The sequence below is a fragment of the Zingiber officinale genome, chromosome 1A, assembly GCF_018446385.1.
Source record: "Zingiber officinale cultivar Zhangliang chromosome 1A, Zo_v1.1, whole genome shotgun sequence".
Classification (NCBI taxonomy): Eukaryota; Viridiplantae; Streptophyta; class Magnoliopsida; order Zingiberales; family Zingiberaceae; genus Zingiber; species Zingiber officinale.
Window position 1 is genome coordinate 36,035,209 of NC_055987.1, and position 24,641 is coordinate 36,059,849.

The 24,641-nt window shown below is 41.3% G+C and overlaps 1 long non-coding RNA gene across 1 annotated transcript; it reads right to left on the reverse strand.

Moving 5' to 3' along the window:
* Positions 1-21,848: 21,848 nt before the first annotated feature.
* LOC122002223 lies at positions 21,849-22,733 on the reverse strand. The gene is made up of 3 exons (XR_006117622.1): positions 22,171-22,733; positions 22,013-22,085; positions 21,849-21,934 (listed from the first exon to the last, which is right to left on the reverse strand). It is a non-coding gene; the product is annotated as an uncharacterized LOC122002223 (long non-coding RNA).
* Between the last annotated feature and the right edge of the window lie 1,908 nt (positions 22,734-24,641).

Here is a 24,641-nt window from a genome sequence, read left to right on the forward strand (position 1 = left end):
AAGATCGAATGGTCAACCTAGGGTCAACAGCTTCTCCAAACTCCTCCCTTTGACCACCATGTGTTGCTCGTGCCCGCCTCGGAACTCCGTCTCGTGTGGACCCTTCACCGCTTCAATTTGTACATTACAATTTGAAACTCGAGTTACATTCGAGTCTAAATCTAATTTACAACAAGAATATATGAGAAAGACACGATGCGCAGGTCGCGGAAAAATAAAAACATACAGCACGCGCAAACACATAACGGCACGCAGGCCGTATTATGAATTACAACACAATCCAATCATATTGAGTTTTTGGGCCATGACTATCACAAAATTAATATATAATTCAAAATTATATATTTTCATAATTTTCTGTAATTTTAAAATTAATTTTTACAATTTTTACGAGTAAAATTTCCTGGCGGACCCGTTTAGCGGTTACGGGCGCAATCGCGGAACAGATCCCCTTGCGGGGCGAGGGGCAGCGCCCCTACCCGCGATCTAACCATCGCGAGGGTTCCTTTGCGATCCAACAGCGCCTAAACCCGCTGTCCCAAAATGATTTGGGCCGAGACATTGCCGTTTCGGAAAAATCTTCCCAGCGGGTTCGTTTTTAGCGATTTCGGGTGCAACCGCGGAGCAAATCCCCTTGCGGGGTTAGGGGCAGTACCCCTACCCGCGATCTAACCATCGCGAGTTTCTCCTAAGTGATCTAATGGCACCCAAGCCCGCTGTCCCCAAAAATTTTGGGGCGAAATGAAGCCGTTTTGGAAAAATCTTTCCGATAGCCGAAGCCTACAAGGGCCGAGACACTTGTGCTTCGCTTCTACGGAAAAATTACCCATAAAAACTCAAAAATCATAATTTTACAGAAAATTACAGAAACTTTAGTTTTCATAAAACCAAAAACAAACTCGTACAAGCCTTGCACGTGGCTCTGATACCACTGTTGGGTTCTTCGGGCCGCGAAAACCGCTTTTCGCGTCGCGGAAACCCCGAATCACCCAAGGCCAACGGATCCGTGCAAGGAAAACCGAACGATAAATACGAGTACGAGTTTGAAAAACCTTTTAGATCTACTCGTAGATCTACATATTAAGAGAACTTTACCCTTGTTTCGTGCCCTTTCGCGTTCCCGCTCTTCCAAGGAGTTGTCGGATCTCATGACCGTCAAGCGCCGGTCCTCTAGAAGTATCCACACGGACACGTAGGTGGAGAAACCTCACACAAAAGGTGTGCTAGCACCTTGGTGAGATTCGGCCAAGCAAAGAGGAGAGGGAGAGGGAGAGCTTGAGGAAGAAGAAAGGAGTAAATGAGGCTTGAATCAAAAATTCATTTCATTCCCCTCACTAAAGTGGCCGGCCACACTTTGTTGTGTAACCCCCATTTCCACTTAATTACAATTAAGTGGAGGCCATTAAGAGGTGTTGTGTAACTCCTATGATGTGGCACATCATGAAGATGTGGATCATTACCATTGGTCCACATCTTGCCACCTCACAATGATGTGGCAAATGAGTAACCTCCACTCATTTAATGTGGCCAACCCACATTAAATGCAATGGAGGCTTGTAACCTCCATGAGGTGGCAAAGCAAGATGATGTGGAACAACACTATTGGTCCACATCTTGCCACCTCACTCATGATGTGGCAAAGAGTCAAGTCAAACTTGATTCTACCTCTTCCTCTCTAGTCAAGTCAAACTTGACTCAATCTCTCTCATTGTTGATCTAATCTAACCATTTGATTCAAGCCAACTTAATATAATGAATCTAATTCATTAAATTAAATTGATCTAATGAGTCATAATCTAAATTAGACTCATTAAATACATGAATCAACTTGAGTCTAACTCAATTAGCCCAATTTGGATTACTCTTAATCCAATTTGATTCATCAAATGAATCTAATCCTCTTGGTTCATCATATGAACCAAATCTCCATCTAAATGTCCTAAGTGTGTGACCCTATAGGTTCTTGTAACGTTGGCAATGCCCTAAACCCATTTAGGAGCATAAGTAATGAGCGGTATCTAGCAACACATCATTACTACCCAAGTTACAAGAATGTCGAGATCCGACATCACCTTGTGACTACTAATTGTGACTCCTCACAATATGTGACATTGTCCTTCTATCCTAGACATCTAGATTAATCAATGTGAGGCATAGACCGTGTCATCCTCTAATCAATCTAAATCTTGAACTCCAAGTAGACTCACTCGATCAAATGAGCTCAACATCTCATGTTGACTCATTTGGGCATGGCCATGCACTTCGTGGTCTAACTCTATCAAGAATATTGATGTCGCTCCCGTCATATGGGAGGGATAGATCCCATCTACATCACTCACATCCCTCTACATAATTTGTTACATACCCAGTAATCGCCTTTATAGTCCACCCTGTTACGGGTGACGTTTGACGAAACCAAAGTACATAACTCCTTATGTAGGGATCCATGGTAACTTCAGGTCTAAGGACTAATAGTCATAATAATAGCCACATGAGAAAGTATATGACACTCATATAACGATCTATGATACTTTCTCATGGCGGGTCATTTAGTATACATTCTCTAATGCATACCCATGTGTCAGCTTGATATCTCTATATCCATGACTTGTGAGATCAAGTCATCGAGCTGACCTACATGCTAGTCTTATTGTATTAACATTGTGCCTGAATGTTAATACTCGACTAGGAATGATTTAGAGTAGTGTTCCCTATATCATCTCACAATCAATTCAACTAATCGATTGATATAGATATGAACCTTCTACTCAAGGACGCTATTATACTTAGTCTATTTGGCACTAATACAAATAAGTATAATAACCAAACAAATGCCTTTATTAATAAACAAGAATATGATACAATGAGTCCATACAATCATCAAATGATTGGCTCTAGGGCTCTAACTAACAATCTCCCACTAGCACTAGTGCCAATCAGTATAGGCTCTAAGGCCTAATGACCTAGTGTGACCATCATGCTTTCTCTGTGCCAAAGCCTTGGTCAAGGGATCTGCGATGTTAGCCTCTGTAGGTACTCTGCAAATCTTCACATCTCCTCTATCGATAATCTCTCGAATGAGATGGAAAAGTCGTAGTATGTGTGCTTGGTCCGCTGGTGTGAGCGAGGTTCCTTCGCCTGTGCGATAGCTCCATTATTGTCACAATAGAGCTCAACTGGGTCAGCGATGCTAGGAACCACCCCAAGTTCAGTGATGAACTTGCAGATCCAAACTGTCTCCTTTGCTGCCTCTGATGCAGCAATATACTCGGCCTCTGTTGTAGAATCAGCTACTGTGTCCTGCTTCGAACTCTTCCATCTCACAGCACCACCATTTAAGCAAAACACGAACCGTGACTGCGATCGGTAATCATCCTGATCGGTCTGGAAGCTGGCATCACTGTAACCCTTTACAGTTAGCTCATCATTGCCTCCATATATCAAGAAATATTCTTTAGTCCTTCATAAGTACTTAAGAATATTCTTGACCGCTATCTAGTGACTTTCACCTGGATCTGACTGGTATCTGCTCGTCATGCTTAAAGCATACGAGACATCAGGTCGAGTACATAGCATGACGTACATGATCGATCCTATGGCTGAGGCATAAGGGATCTGATCCATGCGATCTCTCTCCTCTCTAGAAGAGGGACCTTGAGTCTTCGAAAGACTCACGCCATGTGACATCGACAGAAATCCCTTCTTGGAATTCTGCATGGCAAACCGAAGGAGTACCTTGTCAATGTATGTACTCTGACTTAGGCCAAGCAATCTCTTAGATCTATCTCTATAGATCTGTATCCCTAGAATGCGGGATGCCTCACCTAAGTCCTTCATTGAGAAGCAACTCCCTAACCAGGTCTTGACAGACTGAAGCATAGGGATGTCCTTCCCAATGAGCAGTATGTCATCCACATACAATATGAGGAAGACAACTATGTCTCCTACAACCTTCTTGTAGACACAAGGCTCATCTTCCTTCTTGATGAAACCAAACTGTTTGATTGCATCATCGAATCGAAGATTCCAGCTCCGAGAAGCTTGCTTTAGTCCATAAATAGACCTATGCAGCTTGCATACTTTGCTAGTATGCTATGGATCTACAAAACCCTCAGGTTGTGTCATGTACACATCCTCGAGTAGGTTTCCATTCAGAAACACGGTTTTGACATCCATCTGCCATATCTCATAGTCATGGTAGGCTGCAATAGCAAGCATGATCCGAATAGACTTAAACATCGCCACTGGAGAAAAGGTTTCATCATAGTCAATACCATGAATCTGCTTGAAACCTTTAGCTACCAAGCGACCCTTATAGATAAGTCCATCCAAGTCAGTCTTTCTCTTAAAGACCCACTTGCACCCAATGGGTTTTACCCCTTCAGGTGTATCAACCAAAGTCCATACTTGGTTGGTGTACATGGATTCCATCTCGGATCTCATGGCTTCTAGCCATTTCTCGGAATCTGGTCTCATCACAGCTTCTTGATAGGTGGTAGGCTCATCCTCTATGAGCACAATGTCATCATGGTCAGATAAGAGAAATGAGTATCTCTCAGGCTGACGATGTACCCTATCAGACCTGCGAAGAGGTATGTCTACTTGAACTGGCTATAGGTCCTCAACTCCTTGTGGAACAACATCATCCACAACACTTTGTGGTTCCAGTTCAATTTCCATCGAGGCATCAATGCTATTGTTCGCATCTTGAACTTCTTCAAGATCGAACGCGCTCCCACTAGTCTTTCAAGAAACAAAGTCCCTTTCTAGAAAGACCCCAGTCTTTGCCACAACTATCTTGTGCTGACTGGGAATGTAGAAGTAATATCCCTTAGTTTCCTTGGGATATCCAATGAAATAGCACTTGTCGGATTTGGGTCCTAATTTGTCTGAGATTTGACGTCGTACGTAAGCCTCACAGCCCCAAATCCTCATGAAAGACACCTGGGCATCTCTCCCAGTCCATATCTTATATGGTGTCTTTATCACGGCCTTGGATGGAACTCGGTTGAGAATGAAAGCTGCCGTGTCTAGAGAATATCCCCATAGATATGTCGGAAGATCTGTGTGACTCATCATAGATCGTACCATATCTAATAGGGTACGATTCCTCCTTTCGGATACACCATTCCACTGTGGTGTTCCAGGAGGAGTGAGTTGGGATAGAATCCCACACTCAGCTAGATAGTCACGGAACTCATGGCTTAAGTATTCACCACCTCGATCTGATCGAAGTATTTTAATACTCTTGCCAAGCTGGTTCTGTACTTCATTCTTGAATTCTTTGAACTTTTCAAATGATTAGGACTTATGTGTCATCAAGTACACATAACCATATCTACTGAAGTCATCAGTAAATGTGATGAAGTATCTATAACCGCCTCTAGCAGTGACATTGAACGGGCCACATACATCACTATGTATGAGTCCTAACAAATCAGTCGCTCTCTCGCTGTGCCCACTAAAGGGAGTCTTGGTCATCTTGCCTCGTAGGCATGACTCGCATATCTCATATGATTCAAAATCAAATGAGTCCAACAAACCATCCTTATGGAGCTGGGATAAGCGCTTGTCATTTATATGACCTAAGCGACAGTGCCAGAGATAGGTGTGGTTCATATCGTTCGATTTGAACCTCTTGGTACTAACGTTATAGATAGAGCTCTCAAGGTCTAGAATATAGAGTCCGTTCATCAGAGGTGCACTACAATAGAACATATCGTTTAAATAGAAACGAGAATCCTTTCTTGTCCAAACAAGAAACTGATATAATGTTCTTTATCAATGCAGGCACATAACAACAATCGTCTAACTCTAGTATAAGCCCAGAGGACAGAGATAGAAAATAAGTCCCTACAGCAACAGCAGTAACCCGTGCTCCATTGCCTACTCGTAGGTCTATCTCGCCCTTTGTCAATGCTCTGCTATTTCTCAGTGCTTGTACATTAGTACAAATGTGCGAAGCACATCCGGTATATAATACCCACGACGAAGAAATAGAGAGGTTAACTTCTATAACATTTATACCTGAAGTAGAAATCTTATTTCTCTTCTTCGTAAGATCTTCCAGGTATTCTTTGGAGTTCCTCTTCCAGTGCCTTGCTTGTCCTTGATATAGGTGACAAAGATGTTCAACCATATCGTAAGCGCTCATCAACTCGTGTTGCTTCTGAAGCTCAGAGTTCATGGTCGTGAGCATTAGACAGGACACATCTAATGTGTCGTCTTGATGCTTCTTGTAAGCATCTTTGTCTGCTCGCGGGGCATTGCAAGGAGGAGCCTCCAGAATGGGCTGCTCCAGAACGTACAGTTTACGTTCTTGAGTGAGAACTATTCTCAGGTTCCTATACCAGTCCAGGAAATTTGCTCCGTTGAGCTTGTCCTTCTTAAGGACAGAACGCAGGGAGAAAGAGTTCGTATTCGACGTCATGGTTATCTACAACAGAAAATTTGCAGAAATAAATATCATATTCTTTTAAAATCATTTAATTAGGCCTTTAACTAAATGATACTCCCACTAAATTCTATAATTCTTGTGGGACAAGATCCACATCATACTAACCCTTGAGTTAGCTTTGGCTAATACGCCCAAGGCTTAGTATGATCGGTAGGTAACGATTACCAATTACATCTCTATGCAACTCTTGTTTATAGGATCAAGATCCATATTTATATTAAAACTCGAGTTAGCTTTGGCTAATACGCCCGAGAGTTAATATAAACGTGATTTTGTCCTACCTTTCCAACTATTGGAAGAATGCCTATAGTTGACTCGATCCAACCGAGTAACTAGGAATACTCAATCTAATTGAGTTTGTATTCACCCATGCGTTGATAGGCGGGACCAAGATTGTCCCTCCGTACCCTACCAAGATAATATGTATTGCTCTGCTTTGGCAGATTCAACAATACATGTGATTGAGTTAGTGATAGGTATCACGGCACGGTTAGGCATTTAGAGTTGGTTCGATCGAGATCTAATCTAATCGAAAAGGATGCATCTTGTGCACGACTTAGATCTAATCTAATCGCAAGGGTGCATCATGTGCACGACTTAGATCTAATCTAATCGTAAGACACTAATTAATTAATTACTTATTAAACATGCATCATATACATAAGCAATTAACTAATTAATCTATTTGTGATTTAGTCATGGCCCCACTATGATCTTCTCAAGCCAATGAGAAGATCGAATGGTCAACCTAGGGTCAACAGCTTCTCCAAGCTCCTCCCTTTGACCACCTTGTGTTGCTCGTGCCTGCCTCGTAACTCCGTCTCGTGTGGACCCTTCACCGCTTCAATTTGTACATTACAATTTGAAACTCGAGTTACATTCGAGTCTAAATCTAATTTACAACAAGAATATAAGAGAAAGACACGATGCGCAGGTCGCGGAAAAATAAATACATACAGCACGCGCAAACATATAACGGCACGCAGGCCGTATTATGAATTACAACACAATCCAATCATATTGGGTTTTTGGGCCATGACTATCACAAAATTAATATATAATTCAAAATTATATATTTTCATAATTTTCTGTAATTTTAAAATTAATTTTTACAATTTTTACTAGTAAAATTTCCCGGCGGACCCGTTTAGCGGTTTCGGGCGCAATCGCGGAACAGATCCCCTTGCGGGGCCAGGGGCAGCGCCCCTACCCACGATCTAACCATCGCGAGTTGCTCCGTTGCGATCCAAAGGCACCTGTCCCAAAACGATTTGGGCCGAGACATTTCCGTTTCGGAAAAATCTTCCCGGCGGGTTCGTTTTTAGCGATTTCGGGTGCAACCGCGGAGCAAATCCCCTTGCGGGGTTAGGGGCAGTACCCCTACCCGTGATCTAACCATCGCGAGTTTTTCCTAAGCGATCTAATGGCACCCAAGCCCGCTGTCCCCAAAAATTTTGAGGCGAAATGAAGCCGTTTTGGAAAAACTTTCCGATAGCCGAAGCCTACAAGTGCCGAGACACTTGTGCTTCGCTTCTATGGAAAAATTACCCATAAAAACTCGAAAATCATAATTTTACAGAAAATTACAGAAACTTTAGTTTTCATAAAACCAAAAACAAACTCGTACAAGCCTTGCACGTGGCTCTGATACCACTGTTGGGTTCTTCGGGCCGCGAAAACCGCTTTTCGCGTCGCGGAAACCCCGAATCACCCAAGGCCAACGGATCCGTGCAAGGAAAACTGAACGATAAATACGAGTACGAGTTTGAAAAACCTTTTAGATCTACTCCTAGATCTACATATTAAGAGAACTTTACCCATGTTGCGTGCCCTTTCGCGTTCCCGCTCTTCCAAGGAGTTGCTGGATCTCAAGACCGTCAAGCGCCGGTCCTCTAGAAGTATCCACACGGACACGTAGGTGGAGAAACCTCACACAAAAGGTGTGCTAGCACCTTGGTGAGATTCGGCCAAGCAAAGAGGAGAGGGAGAGGGAGAGCTTGAGGAAGAAGAAAGGAGTAAATGAGGCTTGAATCAAAAATTCATTTCATTCCCCTCACTAAAGTGGCCGGCCACACTTTGTTGTGTAACCCCCATTTCCACTTAATTACAATTAAGTGGAGGCCATTAAGAGGTGTTGTGTAACTCCTATGATGTGGCACATCATGAAGATGTGGATCATTACCATTGGTCCACATCTTGCCACCTCACAATGATGTGGCAAATGAGTAACCTCCACTCATTTAATGTGGCCAACCCACATTAAATGCAATGGAGGCTTGTAACCTCCATGAGGTGGCAAAGCAAGATGATGTGGAACAACACTATTGGTCCACATCTTGCCACCTCACTCATGATGTGGCAAAGAGTCAAGTCAAACTTGATTCTACCTCTTCCTCTCTAGTCAAGTCAAACTTTACTCAATCTCTCTCGTGGTTGATCTAATCTAACCATTTGATTCAAGCCAACTTAATATAATGAATCTAATTCATTAAATTAAATTGATCTAATGAGTCATAATCTAAATTAGACTCATTAAATACATGAATCAACTTGAGTCTAACTCAATTAGCCCAATTTGGATTACTCTTAATCCAATTTGATTCATCAAATGAATCTAATCCTCTTGGTTCATCATATGAACCAAATCTCCATCTAAATGTCCTAAGTGTGTGACCCTATAGGTTCTTGTAACGTTGGCAATGCCCTAAACCCATTTAGGAGCATAAGTAATGAGCGGTATCTAGCAACACATCATTACTACCGAAGTTACAAGAATGTCGAGATCCGACATCACCTTGTGACTACTAATTGTGACTCCTCATAATATGTGACATTGACCTTCTATCCTAGACATCTAGATTGATCAATGTGAGGCATAGACCGTGTCATCCTCTAATCAATCTAAATCTTGAACTCCAAATAGACTCACTCAATCAAATGAGCTCAACATCTCATGTTGACTCATTTGGGCATGGCCATGCACTTCGTGGTCTAACTCTATCAAGAATATTGATGTCGCTCCCGTCATATGGGAGGGATAGATCCCATCTACATCACTCACATCCCTCTGCATAATTTGTTACATACCCAGTAATCGCCTTTATAGTCCACCCTGTTACGGGTGATGTTTGACGAAACCAAAGTACATAACTCCTTATGTAGGAATCCATGGTGACTTCAGGTCAAAGGACTAATAGTCATAATAATAGCCACATGAGGAAGTATATGACACTCATATAACGATCCATGATACTTTCTCATGGCGGGTCATTCAGTATACATTCTCTAATGCATACCCATGTGTCAGCTTGATATCTCTATATCCATGACTTGTGAGATCAAGTCATCGAGCTGACCTATATGCTAGTCTTATTGTATTAACATTGTGCCTGAATGTTAATACTCGACTAGGAATGATTTAGAGTAGTGTTCCCTATATCATCTCACTATCGATTCAACTAATCGATTGATATAGGTATGAACCTTCTACTCAAGGACGCTATTATACTTAGTCTATTTGGCACTAATACAAATAAGTATAATAACCAAACAAATACCTTTATTAATATACAAGAATATGATACAATGAGTCCATACAATCATCAAATGATTGACTCTAGGGCTCTAACTAACAAATGGAGCACGAGTTGCTGCTGTTGCTGTAGTGACTTACTGTTTATCTCTGCCCTCTGGGCTTGTACTAGAGTTAGTCGATTGTTGTTATATGCCTGCATTAACTAAGAACATTATATGAGTTTCTTTTTGGACAAGAAAGGTTTCTCGTTTATTATAAAGAACAAATGTTGTTCCATCTACTTAAACGATACGTTCTATTGTAGTGCACCTCTGATAAACGGACTCTATATTCTAGACCTCGAGAGCCCTATCTATAACGTAAATACCAAGAGGTTCAAGTCTAATGACATGAACCAAACCTACCTTTGGCACTGTGCTTAGGTCATATAAATGACAAGCGCTTATCCCAACTCCATAAGGATGGTTTGTTGGACTCATTTGATTTTGAATCATATGAGATATGCGAGTCATGCCTACGAGGCAAGATGACCAAGACTCCCTTTAGTGGACACAGCGAAAGAGCGACTGATTTGTTATGACTCATACATAGTGATGTATGTGGCCCTTTCAATGTCGCTGCTAGAGGCGGTTATTGGTACTTCATCACATTTACTAATGACTTAAGTAGATATGGTTATGTGTATTTGATGACACATAAATCTGAATCCTTTGAAAAGTTCAAAGAATTCAAGAATGAAGTACAGAACCAGCTTGGCAAGAGTATTAAGGTACTTCGATCAGATCGAGGTGGTGAATACTTAAGCCATGAGTTTCGTGACTACTTAGCTGAGTGTGGGATTTTATCTCAACTCACTCCTCCTAAAACACCACAGTGGAATGGTGTATCCGAAAGGAGAAATCGTACCTTATTAGATATGGTACGATCTATGATGAGTCACACAGATCTTCCGACATATCTATGGGGATATGCTCTAGACACGGCAGTTTTCATACTCAACCGAGTTCCATCCAAGGCCGTGATAAAGACACCATATAGGATATGGACTGGGAGAGATGCCCAGGTGTCTTTCATGAGGATTTGGGGCTGTGAGGCTTACGTACGACGTCAAGTCTCAGACAAATTAGGACTCAAATCCGACAAGTGCTATTTCATCGGATATCCCAAGAAAACTAAGGGATATGACTTCTACATTCCCAGTCAGCACAAGGTAGTTGTGGCAAAGACTGGGGTCTTTCTAGAAAGGGACTTTGTTTCTAGAAAGACTAGTGGGAGCGCTTTCGATCTTGAAGAAGCTCAAGATGCGAACAATAGCACTGATGCCTCGATAGAAATTGAACTGGAACCACAAAGTGTTGTGGATGATGTTGTTCCACAAGGAGTTGAGGAACAACAACCGGTTCAAGTAGACATACCTCTTCGCAGGTCTGATAGGGAACGTCGTCAGCCTGAGAGATACTCATTTCTCTTGTCTAACCATGATGACATTGTGCTCATAGAGGATGAGCCTACCACCTATCGTGAAGCTATGATGAGACCAGATTCCGAGAAATGGCTAGAGGCCATAAGATCCACAGCATACTAGCAGAGTATGCAAGCTGCATAGGTCCATTTATGGACTAAAGCAAGCTTCTCGGAGCTGGAATCTTCGATTCGATGATGCAATCAAACAGTTTGGTTTCATCAAGAACGAAGATGAGCTTTGTGTCTACAAGAAGGTTATAGGGGATATAGTTGTCTTCCTCATATTGTATATGGTTGACATACTACTCATTGGGAAGGACATCCCTTTGCTTCAGTTTGTCAAGACCTGGCTAGGGAGTTGCTTCTCAATGAAGGACTTAGGTGAGGCATCCCGCATTCTAGGGATACAGATCTATAGAGATAGATCTAAGAGATTGCTTGGCCTAAGTCAGAGTACATATATTGACAAGGTAATCCTTCGGTTTGCCATGCAGAATTCCAAGAAAGGATTTCTGCCAATGTCACATGGCGTGAGTCTTTCGAAGACTCAAGGTCCCTCTTCTAGAGAGGAGAGAGACCGCATGGATCAAATCCCTTATGCCTCAGCCATAGGATCAATCATGTACGTCATGCTATGTACTCGACCTGATGTCTCGTATGCTTTGAGCATACCAGTCAGATCCCGGTGAAAGTCACTGGATTGCGGTCAAGAATATTCTTAAGTACTTATGAAGGACTAAAGAATATTTCTTGATATATGGAGGCAATGATGAGCTAACTGTAAAGGGTTACAGTGATGCGAGCTCTATTGTGACAACGATGAGTTATAGAAAAGGCGAAGGTTTTTGCTCAAATCAGCGGCAAACACATTCTACAACGCTTCCATCTCATTCGAGAGATTATCGATAGAGGAGATGTGGAGATTTGCAGAGTACTTACAGAGGCTAACATCGCAGATCCCTTGACCAAGGCTTTGGCACAGAGAAAGCATGATGGTCACACTAGGTCATTAGGCTTTAGAGCCTATACTGATTGGCACTAGTGCTAGTGGGAGATTGTTAGTTAGAGCCCTAGAGCCAATCATTTGATGATTATATGGACTCATGTATATCATATTCTTGTATATTAATAAAGGCATTTGTTTGGTTATTATACTTATTTGTATTAGTGCCAAATAGACTAAGTATAATAGCGTTCTTGAGTAGAAGGTTCATACCTATATCAATCGATTAGTTGAATCGATAGTGAGATGATATAGGGAACACTACTCTAAATCATTCCTAGTCGAGTATTAACATTCAAGGACAATGTTAATGCAATAAGACTAGCATGTAGGTCAGCTCGATGATTTGACCTCACAAGGCATGGATATAGAGATATCAAGCTGACACATGGGTATGCATTAGAGAATGTATACTTAATGACCCGCCATGAGAAAGTATCATGGATCATTATATGAGTGTCATATACTTTCTCATGTGGCTATTAGTATGACTATTAGTCCTTTGACCTGAAGTCACCGTGGATCCCTACATAAGGAGTTATGTACTTTGGTTTCGTCAAACATCACCTGTAACAGGGTGGACTATAAAGGCGATTACTGGGTATGTAACAAATTATGCAGAGGGATGTGAGTGATGTAGATGGGATCTATCCCTCCCATATGACGGGAGCAACATCAATATTCTTGATAGAGTTAGACCACGAAGTGCATGGTCATGCCCAAATGAGTCAACATTAGATGTTGAGCTCATTTGATCGAGTGAGTCTACTTGGAGTTCAAGATTTAGATTGATTAGAGGATGATACTGTCTATGCCTCACATTGATCAATCTAGATGTCTAGGATAGAAGTACAATGTCACATATTGTGAGGAGTCACAATTAGTAGTCACAAGGTGATGTTGGATCTTGACATTTCTTGTAACTTGGGTAGTAATAATGTGTTGCTAGATACCGCTCATTACTTATGCTCCTAAATGGGTTTAGGGCATTGCCAACGTTACAAGAACCTATTGGGTCACACACAAAGAACAAGTGGATGGAGATTAGGTTCATATGATGAACCAATTGGATTAGGTTCATATGATGCACCAAAGATTGGATTCAAATTAGACTTATTGAGTTAGACTCAATTAGATTCAATTGTTGAATGAGTCTAATTTAGATTTGATTCATTGAGTTAATTTATATTAATGAATTGAGGTTCATTAAATTAAAATTGACTTGAATCAAAGGTTGGATTTAACTCAACAAGGAAGACAATTGGTCAAGTTTGACTTGACCAAGTAGAAGTTGAAACATCATGTTTGACTTGATGTATTGCCACATCATAAGGATGACTCATCCTTGCCACATCACCTCCACCTCATGAGACATGCCACCTCATGGGGGTTACACTCTCCCCTTGGCTTTAATGTGGCCGGCCACATTAATGGGGAGGTTACAATGTTGTGGCCGGCCACACTAATGCAAAGGAGTTTTTGTTTTATGGCAATTGATGTGTGGTAATTGTCTCATCTTCTTCCTAGCTTTCTTCCTCCTCCTTGGTGCTGTTGCCGTGAACTTCCAAGAGAGGAGAAGGTGGTTAAGTGAATTCCAAGAGCAAAGGAAGAGTGAAGGTCGCAAAGGAGGGATACTACTACTTGAGTGTATGAGTTTATTTTGTACTCTCTTTTTTTTTCTTCCTTTCCAATCCCATCCGAGAGCTCTGGAAAGTGCTAGCACACTTGGGGCTCTCTTCTCCATCATTTGAGTGTGAGAGACACTCCTTGTTCGTGTGGATATCATTAGAGGAGTGTCTACGTTGACACTCTCGAGATCCGGCAACTCCTTGGACGAGCGGGAACGCGAAAGGGCTCGCTTCGAAGGTATAACTCTCATCTAGTGTAGATCTAAAATTTTGAAACTCGTACTTGTACTTCATTCGATTTTTCCTTGCACGGATCTACGGCTTTGGGTGATTCGGGGTTTCCGCGACGCGAAAAGCGGTTTTCGTGGCCCGAAAAACCCAACCCAAGGAACTAAACTTAAACATTTTTCCGCTGATATCAGACCTCCCAATCGATTCATTGATCGATTGGAATGTCGGATCGATCCGGTGATCGATCCAGCACGCTACTGTGCTCGGGCAATATTCTGGATCGATAGGCTGATCGATCCAGACTGGTCAATCGATCCAGTGATCGATCGCAGAGCCTTCTGTTAGCGACGGAATTGGCTGGATCGATCGGCTGATCGATCCAGACGCCTACTGTTCACGAGACGAGTTGCCCAGTCGATCCATCGATCGATTGAAAACTCTCGAATCGATCAGCTGATCGATTCGAGTTTCTGATTTCGTGCCAATGATCTGATTTCAGCACTATTTCGTGCCTCAATCTCATTACAGGTTCTAAAATGATTAAGAAACACTCTAACAATAACAACTAACATTCTAACATTATAAAAACAGTGTTCTAAGCATAATAAAGTGCATGGTTAACTAATTCGTAGCAATTATCATATTAAAGTGCAAATGATAAAATACTGAAAGGTTTTAATGCTTAAACCAAGCTTGCTAAAATTCCTTAGATCTCTATCTCAAGTTCCTGCCCACACACATCTTCGTAGCATTGTCCTCCAGCCTCCGCTAGTCCATCTTTCCTTTACCTTTATCTGCAGTATAAGGAAAAGAAAGTATCTATAAGCTTTCGCTTAGTAAGAAACCATCTACCTCACTAAAACATGCATACGATGCATTTATGCTTTTTAAAACATGCTATCAAACATATGATGAACTTGTTAACACATGGCATACTGAAATCACTGCACATGAACACTAAGGCATGGCATACAAGCTAACCATAAACTATCATGAGTATCAATAAGGGAAACTGAACTGAACATGAACTGAGCTAAGCTGGAACTGAATTCAAACTCAACTATCATAACTAACCCTTGTGAGTTTTGAAAAACTATAATATAATAGATTAAAATACATAATCATACTGCTAATGGGCCCGGCAACTATACATGCTATGCGCGCATCCTTAACTAAACCCGGGGTTGCAAATCCCAAATTTAGTAAGGTTTACTAGGTTATCTAAACCTAGGGACCGACTATGGGAGCCCAGCCCAATGGATATCCAATCCTGTACAGTGCCCCTACTAAAAATAAAATACTGAATCATAGGTAACTAATTTATCTTGCTTTTACTAGTTATCTGAACCTAGAGGCGACTGTGGGTGCCCACCCATTGGACCGTAGTCCCATATAAGCTGTAGCAAGACTAACTAAACTATTTAAATGCTTCTAGTGCATTTACTGAGCTATTAAAAATTGTCTACTGTAGCATTTTACTGAGCTAAGCATTTTATCGAACACTTAGTGTGCTCCAACTCTCCTCTCTATTGGGGAGACCACCTCTAGGCACCCGACAACGTCTAGAATCTCCAACTGAAAGGAGGAAACGTGTCTGGCCCATCTAGAGGTGCTCAACTAAATCTCTAAACCTGCGATAAGGGTTAAATACACCCTATGCGTCAAAAAGTCTGAAATAACTAATTTAAAAACATAGAATCGTACGAAAAGCTACTTATACTGCAGGTGAGGGGTTTCTTACCTCCTGATCAAAGTTTCTTACGATTCTAATCGCTAGATTTCCGGAGGAGATGATCCTTTCGACGATCTTCTCGCGTCTAAGCGTTCCTCTCGCGGAGGGGAGCGTCCATATGTCGAAGTCTTCGCCGGAATTTGCCCTTGGAACCCTTGGGACGGAACCCTTGCTTGTTCTTGTGGTTGGCGCCGAGAGGAAGAGAGGAGAGGGAGGCGGCGTGAGGTTAGGGTGAGGAGAAGAGGTAAGTCACGGTAAAATTAAAACTCCTCACTTAATTCCCTATTTATATTAAGGGATTAATTAACCCAACTCTAACTTAAATAAAATTGTTTCCCTTTCCTTTCATTCACTTGGTTACTAGAGTCCACTATAAGTCGTAGGACCCAATAGGTCTCGGGTTCAATTCCTGCGTAGGCTATTTTCGTTTTCTATATATTTTTGCTACTTCCGCTACTCTAAAAATTCCATAAAAATATTCTAAAATTCTAGAAAAATCGTAGAATATTTCTAAAAATAGTTTTGAGAATTTTCGAGTGTTACCTCATGATATTTCCTTATGATATGCTATGCCTTTATGATTTATATGTCATGATGCTCTTATGAGTTTTGTTATGATATAGCATGATGATCTTTATGAGATGATATGTTATGATGCTATGTTTACATGATATGATGTTAGATGATTATGTTTTCCATTGTTATATGCTCATGTGATTATGCTATGATATCGGGTTTTGTGAGTAAGAAAGGATCTTACTAAGCCTGTGTGCTTATAGCTTACTTTCCTTGTACCGCAGATAAAGGCAAAGAATGGATGAACTAGTGGAGCCGCAGGAGAGGCAAGAGATGTGTGTGGTGGTGGCTCGGCTAAGACGAATAAAAGACCTGCGTATGTTATTTTTTTTTATGTTGACATGAACTAAGTTTGTTTATGTTAATGTTCCGCATGACTTTATGATACTTCCGCTGTTTTACTTTAGAAAGAAATTTTAATATGCATGTATGTTTCCGCAAGTAGTAAAGTAACCCCGCCCTACTAGCAGGAGGGGCGGGCGTTACACTTACTAGGTTATCTGAACCTAGAGCTAGGTTATCTGAACCTAGAGGCGTTTATGAGAGCCCGCCTATTGGACCGTAATCCCATATAAATTTAAGCAAGACTAAGTATGCTATTTATAATACTTCTTGGGCATTTAACTAAGCTATTAAAATGCCTACGGTAGTATTTAACTGTACTAGTCATTTAATCGAGCACTTGGTGTGCTCTAACTCTGCTTAGGGCTGGACTAAGAATATAAAAGAATATGATTAGTTACTTATACTGCAGGTCAGGGGTTACTTACTTCCTGCGCTAAGTTTTCTTACAATCCGATCGCTAGGTTTCAGGAGAAGAAGATCTCCTCGGCGATCCTCTTACGTCTAAGCGTTCTTCTCACGGAGGGGAGCGTCCTCGTGCCGGAGTTGTCGCCGGAAGGGGCTCCTATGACCCTAGGGATGGAACCCTAGGTTTCTTGAGGTTAGCGTGCCGAGAAGGTGCGGGAGAAGAGAGAGGGTGGCGTGTGAGGGTGAGGGTGAGGAAACTTGTCGATCAAATAATAAATCCCCACTTAACTTTCCTATTTATATTAAGTGATTAATACGACCCAACTAAATTATAAATATAATTTCTCTCCTCTTCTTTCAGCACACCCCTACTGGGGCCCCTTGGTTACTAAAGTCATCTATAAATCGTAAGCTCTAATAGGTCTCGGGTTCAATTCTCGCTTCGGCTATTTTACGTTTTTATTTAATTTTGCTACTTTTACTATTCCAAAAATTCCATAAAAATATTCTAAAAATATAGAAAAATACTAGAATATTTATAAAATTTATTTGAAAATTTTCGGGTGTTACATTGGGAGCGGGAGGACAGTGTCAGATAGAGATATCCAAATTATTCTAAGTTTGAGGATGAACTTTTTATAAGGTATGGAGAATTGTAATAACCCAAATTTCCTCATTACGAGTCCTAATATTACTTATGAATATTTATAAATACTTTAGAAATATTCTAGAGATTTTTAGAAATTTTTAGAATATTTTTATGCAATTTTCGTAGTTCGTTTGGTATTTTACCAAAAGAAACAAAGTGAGGCAAAAAGAGGTCGGGCTGAGGTTCGAACCGGGGACCTCTAGTTAAGTAAAGCCCTAAATAGTTTTGGATGACCAAGAACCCAGCATGGCCGTGCTGATCAAATAGAGGGCAAAAATAAATTTACGTGGTAATAGATAACAGAAATACCCTAGGTATAAAGAGGGATAAGTTAAGAGAGGAAGGGAGTTTTATTCTCTCGTAACCTAAACCCTTCCTCCTCCCGACTGCGCGCGGCGTCCCCTGCTTGGGCGAAGGAAAAAAAAAGGGAGCTAGGGCTTCGTCTCCGACGGCCGGCCAAGGACCCATTCCGAGGGCTTTACACACCTTCACGATCACCTCGTCGAGGAGAGTGCGTAGACGCAAGGAGTCGCTGAAAATTTCGAGCTTCTCCGAAACCCTAGAAGTTGATCTTGGTTGTGAGTCAAGGAAATTCGGTATGTGCTTCTCACCTGCAGTAGGAGTAGCTTTCGGATATTTGTTTCTTCTTGATTTTCGAAGCACGCTGTAAAGAAGTTGATTTTCGAAGTATGCTGCCATGAATCTCAAAAATAAAATAAAAAGGGATTTGTATAGATTAGGCATGTAGTTTAGATTCTTCAGCCCTTATAATTAGCGTTTCATGTTTAGATTTCTATTTGTTGTTACCTTAATGGGCACGATCGGATCATTTTGAGCCTTGCAGGTTTCGGATTTGGTTGCCAGGTAGTGAACATGAAATGGTTTAGTTTTTTCTTTTGAGCATGTAGTTTTCATTTCGTGGTAAATGCGATGAACAGAAATGGCATATATATATATGTACCATCTCAGTTTTAGATTTTTCCTTACTGCAATGTGTGGGAACAACCATCTGAATGAGTATGCAGTAGAATGGTTAGGTGCCTATTAGATATTTTAGAGGCTTATGGGTAGTTGTAAGTAAAACAAGATTAAGGTTTTTATAGGATTCTGAATTTCCAGAATTTGGATCCCCAGCAAGCCAAGTGCTTGAAGAGATGCCGAGACATTTTATATGAGAAGTATTAACAGATAACAAGTATTTTACTTGAAGAGGCTAGTACCCAACTTCTGAGGTTGCCATTAAACAAATCCAGGTGACCGATTCCGAGGTCTTGGCCATGCTAAGACCAAGGTCTTCACCCTCGTAGGACTGGTGGCTCGCCACCCCAGTTTCTATTAGGGAGCGTGCTTTGGTACTACGCCTGGGCCCAAGAGGATAATTATTATTATTTTGAAGTATAAAAGTATAAGTTTTGAATAAACGAAACAGCTATACATAGGTTTTAAATTCCGACAAGTTTTAGTTTGATTTGCGCTACGAAAGGGGCACGAACAGTCCCCTCTGGAGCTTACTGTTTAGCTTCGATTTGTGCTATGAAATGGGCATGAGAAGATTTAGTTTTGGGAGTGTTCAGTTGGATCTTTAGTAGCTAATTTAGACATGAAGCTTTGATTTCCTGTTGAACTCTTTAGTAAGAACGGCTGGTGTGTTTACCATGCTGTTAGACCTTTGGTTATTAATACTTTAACATGCAGTTTTAGATCTCTTCGTTGTGTAGTTTAAGCATTTCAGTTTCAGATTTTCTTTTAGCATTCAGTTTTTAGTTCTGTTATAGATATATATATGCACATTGAGTTTTTGTGAGTTAGACAGCGCTTACTAAGCATCCGCTTATAGTTGCATTTCCTCTTACTACAGATAAAGGAAAAGGGAAGCTATTGTCACGCCCTGAAGGAGTCACTGTCCGAGAAAATTTCGGCAGCATCTCCCCTGTACGGCGGACAATCTGAAACTTTTCTACAAGCACTATATACCTCAGCCACATGCGGTTGAAATAATAACAAAAATAAAACAATCACCACGCAGTTTAATAGAAACAAACAAAGCAGTAATAAGATGACTTGAAAACAACCCTACTCAACTACACTCGTAAAGCTCAAATCCGATAAACTCACCTCTTCTGCCGTCCAGGCAGGCATGTAGTAGAACAAAATCAAATCATACCAAAATCCATCGACAAATATAATCCATATAAGCTCCAAGTATCTAAACAATACAAGATCAAAACATAATCTAAAATATAAAATCAAAAGATAAGTAAACAGTCTTGTGGCTGCAGGGGACTAGCACTACGTGCAATGGGGACTAGCGACTGGAACTGCTCCGGACAGCCTCAACCTGAAAATATATCAACAATGGAGGTGGGGTGATTCCAATACTCAGCAGGTACAACTGATATGCAAAATAAAGTAAATAACAGACAACACTAATCATGCGTACAGTCTCCTGAATACGAGAAGGATAAATATAACTGGAACAGAAATAGGAGAAAACTGTACTAACCAGGATCAAGGTAAAAAGATATCTGGGTCGTCAGACCGAGAGTGTCATAACCCTGTATGCATGTCAATCATATGCATCTAAATAAATGCAGCAAGTAAATGCAACAAACACAAACAATAAATGCATCATGCATATGATGCCAATGACATGGTCACCCCTGACGCCAGTCAGCCATCTCACACACAATGGTGAGTCCGAGTGGGTAGAGCTGTGACAACCATGCACTCTGACATCACTGCCCCTGATTAGTGACCAAGTGGACAGGATGCTGTCGGAGTACATACATACTCCTACCCCAAATCATAAATGGGGGAGCGATATGCTCTCATCTCCCGGTACATGATGACGGGGAGGACTCTCTGCCGGCTACCACGCTGAGTCACACTACCCATGAGCGGACCAACGGAGCCAAACAAAGTCCAACTGCCTGCCGACTACAACGCTGCTACACTAAACCAACGGAGCCAAACAGAGCGGAACTGTCTGCCAGCGCAGAACTGCCACACACCTGTCTGATATACCACTAACCCATGAGTGGTGGTGTGTACAGATACATGTAACTGGCGATGTGCTCACAATAATGGAGCAGACAATCGCACAGCATGCAATCATGCAAGATGATGCATGACACTAAACATGGCAATATCACGAATAGCATAGCATGCTCCATACATAAATATAAAATGTGTACCACAAGATAATGAATCAAATGGAAGGTACACAGACAGATAGGGTATCAAATAAACCCTATGTCCTGAACATAATGTATCATGTGGTTGGGTCACTACCTAAAGCATATATGATCAGATAAATAATAACATGCAGTGCATAATACGTAAACAAGCAACATGTAATAGATCATGTAGTGATCAACCGAAACAAATGGAAAACACAATCATTGCTATATGTTAAACACTTTATTATGCATATCAAAAGACATAAGTCAAAGTACCCGCCTCCAATAAGAGATATCCAAATCTAGTCCAAATCTGACGTCGAGATGCTCGTCTCGTGTCAAGGTCCTGTGTCACCAACATATATACATTTTTATTTAGCTACAACTCAAATGAATAGCTAAATAAAAATCCTTAAGAACAACAAAATAAACTGAGTTCTTCTACATCGTGTCAAACCCCCAAGACAATATAATTTGGATAACTATCTACAACAGTCCTCTTCACTACATCCACAAGTCTACTCAAACCTTGGAGTTTCCACATTATTCAAAATTCCCAATTAAAACAACTCAAACCTCATTCAACAATTTAATTTATCTATTTGACCAAATCATCCCCAAGAATAAGCTCAAACCAAAACTCACCTGAGTTGAATGCCTCAGTCGATAACTCACTGTCGGAGAAGTTGCTGCCAAAGGTTGCTTCCCAAAGAATATTGCTACCAACGGTCTATTGCCGACACAGCAAGGATCTATTACTCTCTATGTCAGCATCCCCAATCAATCCAAGTACCCATAAATGTCTTACCTGCAACGGTGCCAAGTTCTTCCTCTCTACCGGAGATTTAACAGAGGGAAAGACTAGGCTGGAATTCCTTGCCCTGTCCGAACCCAAAGTGAGTTGCTGGATCAAAAAGAAATCCACAGCGCATAAAATTCCAAATCCACAAGACACGATACCTATACCTCTCAGCCGTATTTGTTGCTCCACAACCCTCAACTAGTTGCTCTTCCTCTCCACTGGTCGGAGGTGATAAGGATCCGGTGACAGTGCTTGGTCACAGTGAGGTTGGCTGGTGGAATCTTGGCAAAGGTGCGAGAGGAAACTCGACACTAGTGGGCTAGCTCTTGTAGTGGTCATAGGTGGAAGGGACTCGGACTACTCGCGAGGAGACGTCGGCTGGAGACTAGGGCACGACTTGACACATGGTCTCCCGACGAAGAGGGCTCGACTGTCGACGCTAGGGCAAAGGAGCTTGGCCGGCTGCCGGCGCTCGGAAGAGGAGAAGGGGGATCGGTCAGGCTAGGGCAGAGGAAGCCGCGGCGCTAGGGCACACAAGGAAGATCGGCGGCACTTCCGTCCGACGTCGACTCTGTGCAGAGTAGAGGAGAGGCGGCTCTCGTCGCCGGCGGCAGAGGGGAGAGTGTGTGCACGCGAGAGAGATGAGGAGAAGATCGGGTTTGGGAGAGGAAACCGGCGCGAGGAAGAAGGAGAAAAGGAACGGGCGGAGAAAGGAGTTAGGCTTCGATGCCGCGGGATAAAAATCAGGAGGAGAAAGAAATTAAAGAGAAAAAGAAAAAGGAAAAGAAATAAAACTTTTCCTCGCTTAAATGGGGTAGCACAAACAGGCTTTCCCGGACCTCGTTTTTATCCCCATTAACTCGTCTATACGAGCTCCGAAAAATTCCAGAAAAATTTCAAAAAATTTCAAAAAATTCCCTCATCATTATTCATTATTTTTTTTCGATATTTTACAGCTATAGTGAAGGAAGGTGACAAGGAGATGTGTGATGGGTGTGTGGTGACTGATGAATGGAAGCCTTGAGACACTTCACTAAAAGTTTATTAGAATTCTGTCTTTAGAGTGATAGGGAAACATAGATAGTTTTGTTGGATCGAGACGCGCTAGAGGGGGGGTGAATAGCGCTCGTGGCTATTTTGTACGTATCGGAATAGAAAACAGCGTTAGAGTAATTAAAGCAGCGGAATTAAAACAAACAAACACAAACCGAAGGACACAGAGATTTACTTCGTTCGGAGCCTGAGGCGACTCCTACTCGAAGGCCCGTGATCCTTGATCACTTCCGGTGGGCAACAACTATAAGCTCGATAAGAATTACAAATTACAACTGTAACAGCAATTAGAATAACTTTGTACCGACAACTTAAAGAAGAGAAAAACGAAGCTCCGGGTCGTCGGAATGTTGCAGTTGTTGGTTGCTACTCGAAAAACCTAGAGGTTCCACTGTACAAAAATTTTGTACAAAGGTCTGAACCTTTTCCTAGCTACCATATGTTCTTTTAAATTAAATTTTGGATCGCCTGCGGAACTTAACACGTTTGATCCAAAACTTAATCTATTTGTTCTTTTAGGTTTTGACTTGGATCTCCTGCGGAACTTAACACGTTCGACCCAAGTCTCCTTAAGTTATTAATTCCATTAAATATTAATTTCCATAAAAGGTTCCCAGTACTGACGTGGCGAGGCACATGGCCTTCTTGGATATGGGAGCAACCACCACCGACTAGACAAAACCTTTAATAGAAAGCTAATATTTAATTTCCTAAAATAACTTTAGGTTAACCAAAGAGAACAATCAAATCACAAGGAAAAGAAAGAAAACAAAAGAACACAACTTCGAAAAATATATTCGAAATACTAGAACGTAAGCCTCTTGTATTTGGTATTATTTCCATAAATAACTAGCATGATGCGGAAAGAAAAATTACTAGTTATACCTTGTAGAAAAACCTCTTGATCTTCTACCGTATTCCTCTTCTAACCTCGGACGTTGTGTGGGCAACGATCTTCCGAGATGAGAAACCACCAAGCACCTTCTTCTCCTCCTAGCTAGGTTCGGCCAAAACAAGAAAGCTCCACCAAGGAAGAAGAAAAACACCAACCAAGCTCTAAGAGATGCAAGCTTCCTCTCCTTCTTCTTCTTCTTCTCCAAGTAGTATCCGGCCTCCACAAGACCTCCAAGCAATAGAGAGTTTCGGCCACCACAAAGAGGAAGAAGAGAAGAGATGATGGCCGGCCACAACACCAAGGAAAAGAGGGAGAGAAAACAATAGAGGTTGTATCTCATGAAGGCACCCTCACCCCTTCTTTTATATTCCTTGGCCTAGGCAAATTAGGAAATTTAATTACAATAAAATTTCCTCAATTTCCTTGACATGATTTAATTTAGAAAAATAAAACAAATTTTCCAAATTAAAGTTCAATGGCCGGCCACATCATTGGAGAGCAAATTGGACAAGTTTTAATCAACAATTAAAACTTCCTAATTTGTTTCCGGAAAATTTTAAAAATAAAATTTCTCTTTAAAAATCTCTTCATGGTTGATAAAAGGAAATTTCTATAATTTTAATTTTATCAACATGTGGATAATTTTTAAAGAGAAAATAAAATAACTCTCCAATCTACAAATAAGGA